Source organism: Haemaphysalis longicornis, unplaced genomic scaffold, assembly GCF_048455015.1.
Source record: "Haemaphysalis longicornis isolate Haplotype H1 unplaced genomic scaffold, Haemaphysalis longicornis Haplotype H1 scaffold_1, whole genome shotgun sequence".
NCBI classification, from domain to species: Eukaryota; Metazoa; Arthropoda; class Arachnida; order Ixodida; family Ixodidae; genus Haemaphysalis; species Haemaphysalis longicornis.
The window spans coordinates 433207026-433219466 of record NW_027526203.1 but is presented as its reverse complement, the minus strand read 5'-3'; the positions used below and the strand labels follow the sequence as shown (position 1 = coordinate 433219466).

Genomic DNA, 12441 nt, shown 5'->3' with positions numbered 1-12441 from the left:
TTGATTGATTGATTCATTGATTGATTGATTGATTGATTGATTGATTGATTGATTGATTGATTGATTGATTGATTGATTATTCAGCCAAACAGTCCTTTCAAACAGGGATTACTGGCAAAGTTGCATTAAAAACTTGTAGCGCCACTTGGAGGGACAGCAATGCTGTTATTGTGCACTTGTTTAATGAATTGCTTCAATTTTTTTCAGACTTTGGGGTCTTTTACGTGCTGAATCTACCCCTGTGTTCTGAGGCGTGCAGTAGTGGAGGGCGCAAGTTCTTCCTTTCAGATCTCCGACTTCACTGCCCAGCACACCTCTAACGATGTTTTGGGTTCCCTTTCCCTCTCTGCTAATTGGCGTCCGTATGTTCTGCCCTTAATCTGCGGCAAAGACCCTCTATCTCTCGGTTGGTTCAAATACTTTATTTGGCGATTACGTACCAAAACGTCCGAGTTCCCGCATGTGCACTAACTGCTTGTAAGAAGGCCGCCAATCCGAAATGCACCCTGCAATGCTGATGCAGTAAGGAATAATGGATTTCTGATAGATGGTCGCAGCTTGGAAGTGGACCAAGTGACCGCTGAATAAAAGAGCGAAGTGGTAACATTTAAGAACAGCTTGCTACGCGAGTTGATAAACAGAAAAAAAAATACAATGACAAAACGTAGTTGACACGAGTCGGGACATTTTTACGGGGATGCAAGAGCGAAATTTTTTGCTTTCACAGTTTACATCTGTAAGCCCTACGTTTTTAACAATAAAAAAGAGTGCTTAAACACACACACAAACACACAAATGTCAGAGGCGGGATTCAAACCCACGTCCGGAAGACCGGACTGCGACCTGAACGCAGCGCCTTGGACCGCTCGGCCATCCTGACGGGATGCATGCGCCTGGAAATACACTTGCTTTTAAATAATTCTTGATGCACCTACACCAAGGATAGATATCATGTTTTTGGAATTCAGCGAGCCCCTCACTTCCCATTTATATATATATATATATATATATATATATATAGCATAGTGAGGGAGACAATAGCGTGTGTTGTCCGATTTCTTACATTATTTAATACCCAACAGTTTCGGAAGTGGAACTTCCTTCATCAGGGGTTCTGTTAGAATGACACACAAAACTTCTGTACACCCGTTGCATACGCGGGACTCCTTTTCTTCTCACCCACGTCACGAAAGGAGAACCCTTGGGGAAAGTGAAGCAGAGGGAGAAGTAGCAACAACATTTCGTAACTATATACAGCAGTGGGAACGCAAGTAGAGAGAGAGGGGATAAAAAAGAAAATAGGCAGTGGCCAGTGGGAAGCAGCCCCAATCGCGGCGTTGACGGAGAGCAACCGGACGCACAAAGCACAACCGATGCATGTCCGCACGAACAACCGCGCATGGAGTTGGGAGAGGAGTAGTCGAAACTTGTAAGCCTGCGCGGAAAAGCGCTAAACGGTTATGGTAAAAAGAAGAAAAAGAATTACGAAAAGACACTTGTTGAGCTACACTCTCAACGCTTTTTCGCGCTCTGTGTGAGTTTTTTATCTTTCCAGACTATTTATATATATATATATATATATATATATATATATATATAAATAGTCTGGAAAGATAAAAAACTCACACAGAGCGCGAAAAAATAAGGTTAGTAGAGACAGAGACACGAGAAAGACGTAGAAAATAGAAATAAGTTTACTGACGTTTCAGGAAGAGGACTTCCTTTCTTCAGATTTCTTCACAGTACTCTGAAGAAAGGAAGTCCTCTTCCTGAAACGTCAGTAAACTTATTTCTATTTTCTACGTCTTTCTCGTGTGTCTCTGTCTCTACTAACCTTATATATATATATATATATATATATATATAGCAGAACAGAGAGATACGGGACGAGGGACTCGGTAAAGATACATATCAAGGTTGCAGTCGTCATTGCCAGTGCTATTCGGCTTTTTTCGAAATATTTAATAGGGCCGAATGACGTGTGCTTGTCACGTTTCTTTGATTCATTGATAAATAAGCGAAAATATATGTCGAGAAAAAATCCGCCGTTTTTCCGGGAGCGGGACTCGAACCCACATCTCCGCATAACCGGTGCGGTGCGTTAACCAATTACGCTATCCCTGCAGCGGCTTCTCTCTCGACTTTTAAAGCGGGGGTTTATATTTACAAGAGCTCTGAGGCCGGTCAACTAGCGCCGCCCCTCGACCACCGCGGGAGACGTAGAACGTCTTCTTTCCCAGCGGCCGCCACGTAGAACGTGGTCGGAGGTCGGGGTTAGCAATTGGCATATCCGAACTGCTGGAGCCAGTGCCTCGTAATGCATGTAGCAGAACAGAGAGATACGGGACGAGGGACTCGGTAAAGATACATATCAAGGTTGCAGTCGTCATTGCCAGTGCTATTCGGCTTTTTTCGAAATATTTAATAGGGCCGAATGACGTGTGCTTGTCACGTTTCTTTGATTCATTGATAAATAAGCGAAAATATAAGTCGAGAAAAAATCCGCCGTTTTTCCGGGAGCGGGACTCGAACCCACATCTCCGCATAACCGGTGCGGTGCGTTAACCAATTACGCTATCCCTGCAGCGGCTTCTCTCTCGACTTTTAAAGCGGGGGTTTATATTTACAAGAGCTCTGAGGCCGGTCAACTAGCGCCGCCCCTCGACCACCGCGGGAGACGTAGAACGTCTTCTTTCCCAGCGGCCGCCACGTAGAACGTGGTCGGAGGTCGGGGTTAGTAATTGGCATATCCGAACTGCTGGAGCCAGTGCCTCGTAATGCATGTAGCAGAACAGAGAGATACGGGACGAGGGACTCGGTAAAGATACATATCAAGGTTGCAGTCGTCATTGCCAGTGCTATTCGGCTTTTTTCGAAATATTTAATAGGGCCGAATGACGTGTGCTTGTCACGTTTCTTTGATTCATTGATAAATAAGCGAAAATATAAGTCGAGAAAAAATCCGCCGTTTTTCCGGGAGCGGGACTCGAACCCACATCTCCGCATAACCGGTGCGGTGCGTTAACCAATTACGCTATCCCTGCAGCGGCTTCTCTCTCGAGTTTTAAAGCGGGGGTTTATATTTACAAGAGCTCTGAGGCCGGTCAACTAGCGCCGCCCCTCGACCACCGCGGGAGACGTAGAACGTCTTCTTTCCCAGCGGCCGCCACGTAGAACGTGGTCGGAGGTCGGGGTTAGCAATTGGCATATCCGAACTGCTGGAGCCAGTGCCTCGTAATGCATGTAGCAGAACAGAGAGATACGGGACGAGGGACTCGGTAAAGATACATATCAAGGTTGCAGTCGTCATTGCCAGTGCTATTCGGCTTTTTTCGAAATATTTAATAGGGCCGAATGACGTGTGCTTGTCACGTTTCTTTGATTCATTGATAAATAAGCGAAAATATAAGTCGAGAAAAAATCCGCCGTTTTTCCGGGAGCGGGACTCGAACCCACATCTCCGCATAACCGGTGCGGTGCGTTAACCAATTACGCTATCCCTGCAGCGGCTTCTCTCTCGACTTTTAAAGCGGGGGTTTATATTTACAAGAGCTCTGAGGCCGGTCAACTAGCGCCGCCCCTCGACCACCGCGGGAGACGTAGAACGTCTTCTTTCCCAGCGGCCGCCACGTAGAACGTGGTCGGAGGTCGGGGTTAGCAATTGGCATATCCGAACTGCTGGAGCCAGTGCCTCGTAATGCATGTAGCAGAACAGAGAGATACGGGACGAGGGACTCGGTAAAGATACATATCAAGGTTGCAGTCGTCATTGCCAGTGCTATTCGGCTTTTTTCGAAATATTTAATAGGGCCGAATGACGTGTGCTTGTCACGTTTCTTTGATTCATTGATAAATAAGCGAAAATATAAGTCGAGAAAAAATCCGCCGTTTTTCCGGGAGCGGGACTCGAACCCACATCTCCGCATAACCGGTGCGGTGCGTTAACCAATTACGCTATCCCTGCAGCGGCTTCTCTCTCGAGTTTTAAAGCGGGGGTTTATATTTACAAGAGCTCTGAGGCCGGTCAACTAGCGCCGCCCCTCGACCACCGCGGGAGACGTAGAACGTCTTCTTTCCCAGCGGCCGCCACGTAGAACGTGGTCGGAGGTCGGGGTTAGCAATTGGCATATCCGAACTGCTGGAGCCAGTGCCTCGTAATGCATGTAGCAGAACAGAGAGATACGGGACGAGGGACTCGGTAAAGATACATATCAAGGTTGCAGTCGTCATTGCCAGTGCTATTCGGCTTTTTTCGAAATATTTAATAGGGCCGAATGACGTGTGCTTGTCACGTTTCTTTGATTCATTGATAAATAAGCGAAAATATAAGTCGAGAAAAAATCCGCCGTTTTTCCGGGAGCGGGACTCGAACCCACATCTCCGCATAACCGGTGCGGTGCGTTAACCAATTACGCTATCCCTGCAGCGGCTTCTCTCTCGACTTTTAAAGCGGGGGTTTATATTTACAAGAGCTCTGAGGCCGGTCAACTAGCGCCGCCCCTCGACCACCGCGGGAGACGTAGAACGTCTTTCCCAGCGGCCGCCACGTAGAACGTGGTCGGAGGTCGGGGTTAGCAATTGGCATATCCGAACTGCTGGAGCCAGTGCCTCGTAATGCATGTAGCAGAACAGAGAGATACGGGACGAGGGACTCGGTAAAGATACATATCAAGGTTGCAGTCGTCATTGCCAGTGCTATTCGGCTTTTTTCGAAATATTTAATAGGGCCGAATGACGTGTGCTTGTCACGTTTCTTTGATTCATTGATAAATAAGCGAAAATATAAGTCGAGAAAAAATCCGCCGTTTTTCCGGGAGCGGGACTCGAACCCATATCTCCGCATAACCGGTGCGGTGCGTTAACCAATTACGCTATCCCTGCAGCGGCTTCTCTCTCGACTTTTAAAGCGGGGGTTTATATTTACAAGAGCTCTGAGGCCGGTCAACTAGCGCCGCCCCTCGACCACCGCGGGAGACGTAGAACGTCTTCTTTCCCAGCGGCCGCCACGTAGAACGTGGTCGGAGGTCGGGGTTAGCAATTGGCATATCCGAACTGCTGGAGCCAGTGCCTCGTAATGCATGTAGCAGAACAGAGAGATACGGGACGAGGGACTCCGACCACGTTCTACGTGGCGGCCGCTGGGAAAGAAGACGTTCTACGTCTCCCGCGGTGGTCGAGGGGCGGCGCTAGTTGACCGGCCTCAGAGCTCTTGTAAATATAAACCCCGCTTTAAAAGTCGAGAGAGAAGCCGCTGCAGGGATAGCGTAATTGGTTAACGCACCGCACCGGTTATGCGGAGATGTGGGTTCGAGTCCCGCTCCCGGAAAAACGGCGGATTTTTTCTCGACTTATATTTTCGCTTATTTATCAATGAATCAAAGAAACGTGACAAGCACACGTCATTCGGCCCTATTAAATATTTCGAAAAAAGCCGAATAGCACTGGCAATGACGACTGCAACCTTGATATGTATATATATATATATATATATATCCGTTCCTCCGTTCACCTGGGCATTACGGAGAGCCTTGCATTTAAAAGTTGTACCATCTAAGGTTTGCGCACGTTTCAAGCGAACGGTGAGTTGAGCGGGTTTTGGGCCGCTTCGATACGGCCACATGTCCTTGCTTTACCGCACGCCTGGAGTGAGCTGCGACACGATAGTGGATTTCCTCCTCTCCTCGCTGCCTACACCACGCCATACCAACACCACCTGGCCTTGGTGCTGTTAACCGTACCGACTCTGCAGAGCACGCGCCCACCACCTGGCCCCGCTCTCCGCTGCTGCGCGTTTTGTGGTGACAGCAGGATATATACTACATTGAATTGCATGATGTTTACATTCTTACAATTGAAAGCACGACTACTGCCGAGTGACTAAATTAGCGTTGCTTGCTGTGGCCCTGTGGGATCAGTGTCGTATGCATGTATCGTATACCGCTGCTTGAGTACTTAGTCAGGATTTCCGGACTCCACAATAAAATTAAAGATTCTTAGGAGCTGGAGAAAATCTTTAATGCCTCACTCATTTCCCAAGTGATATATTATGTAGGTTTAGTGAATTATATAACTCGCGCCGAACCTTTACTAATCTGGCAAAGCTGCTAAGGCTTTGTTTTCCCTGCGTGTGGGCCCTCGTCCGTCGACGTCAGCGCGGAAGCTTGCTGCACGAGACCATTTTGCCTGCCCAAAACACTCTACGAGGGAGGCCCCTTTTAGAGCGATTTAAAATGCGCAGTGAATGGGCTTTTAGGCTTTCACCTTGTGAAGCCGGTTTCTAGGCAATCTTTTGTTTTGCTTCATTAGCACTCACGCCGGCGGGCATGTTGAATGTTTCCTGCGCGCGCGCAGGCGAAAAAAACTTGAGGCCGCTCAAACGAGATCCCGAGTTTCGTTCCAGGTTGCGGCGTCAACTTTTCTGGAAAGGCGAAAAACAACAAGAACAACAACAACAACACCAACGACAACAACAAACACCCCTTTATTGCGATTTCAGCGCACGTTGAAAAACCGCGGGAGGTCAAAATTAGTACTTAGCCCTACACTATGGCATAATTCACAGCCAAGGTGTAACTTCGGGATGTAAAACACCCGGCTTGAAATATTTTTGTTCACGTTAATGAAGACCGAGTCGTGAAGAGCATCTGTAATGCCCCACAGATAGATTTGAACGGCGTGATACGGAGTTATGGTGAAAAAAATTCGCAAAGCAGTCAGTCGTGCACCAAGCACTAAGTCGTGCAAGGCTTGAACCATAGCGGAGCTGGAGGATTTCTTTCTATGTAAGCACTGAAGGTCACACCACCACGCACTGCATTAAATTTGGAATTGTTTATTTACATGTCTCGTCGTCGCTTTTCACTGTGGTAGTAGTAGTCATCGTCACATCCATCTATATCGTCGTCTTCCTCATGAGAGCCGGCCGCTAGGGGGCCGCGCCGAGCGGTCGTGTTCCAAACGTGCTCCAGTTTTTTTTCGCAAGTTGTGGCGTTTTGAGCGACGTTGGCCCTGCTTCCTGTGTCTACCCATCTTCATAGACATGTTGTGACCCCGCCCAACCCAAAATTCGGCCCTTCGGAACCACCACGCGTCCGAGAGCCAAGTCTGTTTCCCCGAACCGTCGGTTAGGCCTAACCCAACGGCCTCCACGACGTGCTCGCCTACCGCCGGCCGCAGCTGTCGGCGTGGCGGCTGCGCGCGCGGCTGTCGCGGCTGCTGCGGATGGAAAGGCTCCCAGTCCCTCGGATCTCATTCCTATGCACACTGAAGACGGACCTACTCCTACCATGGACCGGAATACGATCTCCAACGAACCTCAGCTACCCCAGACTTCTTTCCCTCTACAGTCATCAGACGTGAACGCCTATGAAGGAGAAGAGCTCGAAGACAACGGCATGGAAGGAACCGAAGAGGACGCCGCCACCGAATAGGCTGAAGGCTGGCAACGAGCTCGCCTTTCCAAGAAGCGCAGACCTACGTGCTCAGATATGGTAAGTCGGTCACGCCACACTCTTCATTTGAGACCATTAGCCAAACTTAAAATCAAAAATATTCCTCGAAATACCATAGCCAGTGTAATTGGCCGAACAGCGCCAAGTGCAGAGCTCGCTGAAATGGCCGCCGTTACCTTCGATGACGGCTAACAGCGCGCACATTGCTGTATACGATGAAGGTCACGCAACTAAGCTCACCCAAATCGACCATCTTACTTTTCGCCAGAACGGAAAGTTAGAAACCATCGAAGTAGTCATTGAACTTATTCCCTCATCCAAGAACACCATCAGAGGAGCCATCCAAATAGATCCAAATGATAGTAACGAAACTATCCACAGCTGCATTCGCTGCGAGCAGGCTGAAGTACTTCGAGTGCAAAAAAATAGGAAAAACAGACCGAGCGATCGTTACTTTTGACTCTAATACTCTCCCCCGTGTAGTAAAATATTATATGGAACTCGAACAAGTCACAGAGTACCGTCCCAAACGGTTAGTGTGTTTCAACTGCCACAGTTTGGGGCACATGGCCAAATACTCCCCATCCCCCAGTGTGTGTACGGAGTGCGGCTGTCCTAATGCACAGGAGGAGGAACGTGAATCTGCACCCTTTTGTGTCCCGTGCCAGGCCGTCGCTTATTAACTGCAACCAAAGTCTGTCCCAGCCGGCTTCCAAAGAAGGAGGAAAAGTCTCCAAAGACCGATTCACCAAAAGAGTCTGATGTAAACCGTGGAACAAAGCAAACAAGCCATCCCAACAATAACAGTGTTTCCTGGGCAGCCACTGTCACAGGACACCAGCAGATGATTGGCCGTAACCACACCGCCACTTTACCAGAAAACCACCTAGTCATGAACGAAAATATTCAACTCAAGAAGAGCCTTCTAGTACTTCGTTCAGAACTTCAGGCGATGCGTAAAGAACTCGCCTCCCTCCGCAAAGCCAGCACACGGCGTCAATCGGTTTCACCCCAATCACGTGGCCCGGAGTCGGTGCGCCAAAGCCGTTCGCGCACCTCTTGTCGCCCCACAGCAGATTCGTCGCAGATCGCAAGCAGCAAACCCACGATCTATGTCACTGAACAGATGTTGAAACAACGGGAGGCGCAAATCAAGTTTGAGGTGTGCAAGGAATGGCAGAAAGCCTGAGCCAATATAGCCGATTTACACAGGCATACGCCATTCTTAAACAGGACATGCAACAGGTCATAGAACAAATGCGCAAGTTTCTTGAGACGGTCACCCCTAGTGAATCCAAGCGCAAGAAGAAGCAATCTTCCTAAATGAAGCCTTTAGTTCCTCCTAATCGTATCATACTTCAATGGAACTGCCGGAGCTTCACTCAAAATGGCCCCTTACTGAAATAACAGGTATCCTCCACCCGACCTCTAGCCCTACTGCTACAGGAGACTAGAGGCCCTTGCGAAATTCCTCACTACACCACCTACATGGACCCCAAAATCCCGCATACCTACAAAGATAAGACAAAGTCTCCCTCCACCCCTGGTCAGGCAGCAGTTATGATGCACAAATCGTGCCATTCAGTTCAACACCGATAGGATAAAGCAAGCAATACAAATCGAGAAGTAATTATCGTCCGCTTTCAACACCCTAGTGGAAAACCTGTGCTCATGGTCTCGGTATATTACAGGCCTCAACCTAACTCCCGGGCTAGGGATTCCTATGACTGGATATCGCATATTTTTTCGCTAAACTTTTCTGGTCCAGTTATTATTGGAGGCGACTTCAACGTTAAAAGTACTCTCTGGGGTTATTCCCACTCCGATCTATGCGGGAAACTCCTAGAAGAAGCACTGGAGTATAGCCCCCTCCGACTCGGCAATGAACCTTTCATTCCTGCCCGGATAGGTCTCCACAGCTCGCAGCAAGACAGCACACCGGATCTAACCCTTACCACACCCGGCGTCATTAAAACATGGCGTACACTGGATTGTACATGGGGCAGTGATCACTTCCCTATTCTGCTGCACTTGAGCAGCAAGAAATTCCGCTCCAAGAATACGTACACGAACATGAACTTTTTTCGCTCGCAATTCCGCGTGAGCGCACAACCTGAGCTGTCCGACTTTGTTGCCTCTGTGAAGGAAGCGCGTAACCTATCCACAGAGACGGTAACTAGCACAGCTGAGGTCAATAATCCGGACGCCCACATGCACAAACTGCTTCGTACCGCTGAACGCCTCACCAAAAGGTATAGAGAACGCGGTAAACGTCACCATGACTTTATGAAACTAAAATTCCATTAGAAAGCGATAAACGAATATAAAAAAATCCTCCAATCTGAAAACTGGCATAATCTCTGCGAATGACTTGGGCAAGAACGCGGTCTCTCACATCTGTGGAACCTCTTTCGGGGTCTGAGTGGACGGGCGAAAATAAAACTGCCCATTCTAGAAGAAATGTGCCTCCATACTAACTACTTTCAAGTGGAAGATACTCTTGTGAAGACTCTCTTCCCGCACGCCACGGCTGACATCTCGACCTTCTCACCTCTGCCTAAAATCCATATACGTGCACCGCTCGCTGAGCTCGACTCTCCGTTCACCAAGAGCGAGCTGCATATAGCCATCTCCCAAGGAAAACCCAAATCTACACCGGGCCACGACCAAATAAAATGGCAAGACCTTCTAAATCTTCCCTCATCGGGTCAAGCGGCCCTCTTAACTCTCATCAATCGATCCTGGAATACTGGGCAAGTTCCTGACCACTTAAAAATGACAATCATCCACCCCATCCCGAAACCTGGCAAAGATTCCCGAAAACCCGAGAATCTTTGAACCATCGCATCAATTCCTGTTATTTGCAAGTTGACAGAACGTCTCATAAACAACAGGCTCCAACACCACCTGGAACACACAGGATGGTTCCACCCGGCCCTCACGGGATTTCGCCACAATTTAGGCACACATGATTACCTCTGGCTTCTTCGTCGAGTCATAAACCGGACATCCCGCAAGAGCCTACCCGACTACGTTCTGGCCCTTGATATGCACAAGGCGTTCGATAACGTTAGTCAAGAAGGCATCCTGCAAGAACTAGCCGCTGCCTGCCCCAGTCAGAAGGCTTAGATGTGGATTCGCGGCTTCCTAGCGCACAGACCCATTCGCCTTAACCCAAAGGAAGCAACGCCGACTACCTACTACCTTGACAGAGGAGTTCCCCAAGGTTCAATTCTCGGACCTCTACTCTTCAATCTGGCCATGAATCGTGTAGCACGCACCCTTGAAATGGACTCAGCGGCCCGTTTCGCCTTCTATGCTGATGATATAGTTGTGTGGACCGAGGCTCCTGATTATGACTCAAAAGAATCTATGCAGGCTGAACTCCAGGCTTCTGTCTTTAGCTTGGAGCGCACCCTCTCCCGATTCCAGCTGAAATTATCCCCCAACAAGACCGAATTTCTCAGCGTCGACGGCAAGCGTTCGACCAACTCTGACCAAGTCCTCCACCTCAATATCGCCAATACGATTCTTGAATCAAGAAATGGCGCCATCAAATTACTTGGCCTCCAGATTAGCAGCTGCAATAGCCCCACTACATGGATCCGTCATCTTCGAACAACATGGCGCTCCACCTTGCACCTCATTACGCGTCTATCCAATAAATACGGTGGCTCACACCAAGACGCCTGTCTCAAGCTTGCGCGCGCCGTTGCGCACGGCCGACTGTCTTACGGATTTCCTGTATATGAATTCCGCCCCCGGCATCTCAGTGAACTAACCATATTAAACAGACACCTCATTTGTACCATAACAGGCCTACCACGCCACACTAGGACGGACGTGCTGGAACAAGCAGTGCCACTTCATCTGATCACCAATCCAGTCGAAGAAGTCAAGCTGCGATTTTAGAAGCACCTCGAATACATGCCGCAGGGACGAGCTGTTTTTAAATGGGACACCTTGAACAGCAATTTCGACCATGGAGTCTTTCCTAAATCCATCCCACCTTGGGAGAGACCTGCAATCGGCCTTATCCGACGACGACCCATTCCCCGACGTCAACGAGCAGCTAGGGAACAGTACGTCCGCACCCTGGCCAACGACAAAGCCCACGATGAAGTTGATGTATTCACCGATGCCGCTATCCAAGACATAACAGCCGCTGTTGCTTGGACTTGCCCCGAGGTTCCACAACTCGGTGGTTTTCGCAACATTACGAACACCTACGGCCTCTCAGGTGAAGTCGAACTCTTTGGAATTCCGGGTGCAGTTCAAAGCATCCAGACCCATTTTTCAACCATCCACACAAAGAAGTTCCGCATCATCACTGACTCGCACGTTGCCCTCCGGGAACTGAATAGGACCTTCACGCCTAACTCTACGGCCACGAACATCCTCTACTTAGTACGGGACCTTTCTCATGAAGGAATCACGATACGCATGGTCTGGACACCTGCGCACACGTCTGGAGCAGACGGCAACCGAACGGCGCACAACGCTGCCCGGGAGTGTCTACTAAATCCTCCCACGGTTCTCGACACCACTTCAGCACAATCTGACCCACCGAGCCCATCTGAACAACACTGGCAACAAAAACTTTGTCAAGCTAGAGCCCTCAGCCGGCACCGGCTAGCCGAGGCCTCACCCCCTGGTTTCCTCGCACCACTAAAGAGCCTTCCCAGAACAGGAGAGGACTTCGCCAACAAAGTTTATGCCAACTCGGCCTATACCCCTGATGTGATTTCGAAGTGGACGAACCCAAGGCGTCCCTCCTTACTAAGGTGCCCCCACTGTGGCAGCAACGAAACACCCAACTTGTTCCACCTTATTTGGTCATGTGCAGCCTTCTCAGACGGTCGTGCGCAGTTGGTCACAAGCGCCACGGTTCCGACGTCGGCGTTAGAGCATGTCGAATATGTTACGGACAACCCCGAAATCTTAGAAAAAATCACAGACTTGCCCTAAAAAATGGTCTCTATAAGATGAT

At 49.1% G+C, this 12441-nt stretch overlaps 1 protein-coding gene and 1 non-coding gene across 2 annotated transcripts in view; one reads left to right on the top strand and one right to left on the bottom strand.

Annotated features, from left to right (window-relative positions):
* LOC144155746 (uncharacterized) overlaps positions 1-12441 on the top strand; it is a 260323-nt gene that overhangs the window by 17791 nt on the left and 230091 nt on the right. The window lies entirely within an intron of this gene.
* Trnal-cag (transfer RNA leucine (anticodon CAG)) lies at positions 797-880 on the bottom strand. The gene has a single exon. It is a non-coding gene; the product is annotated as a tRNA-Leu (tRNA).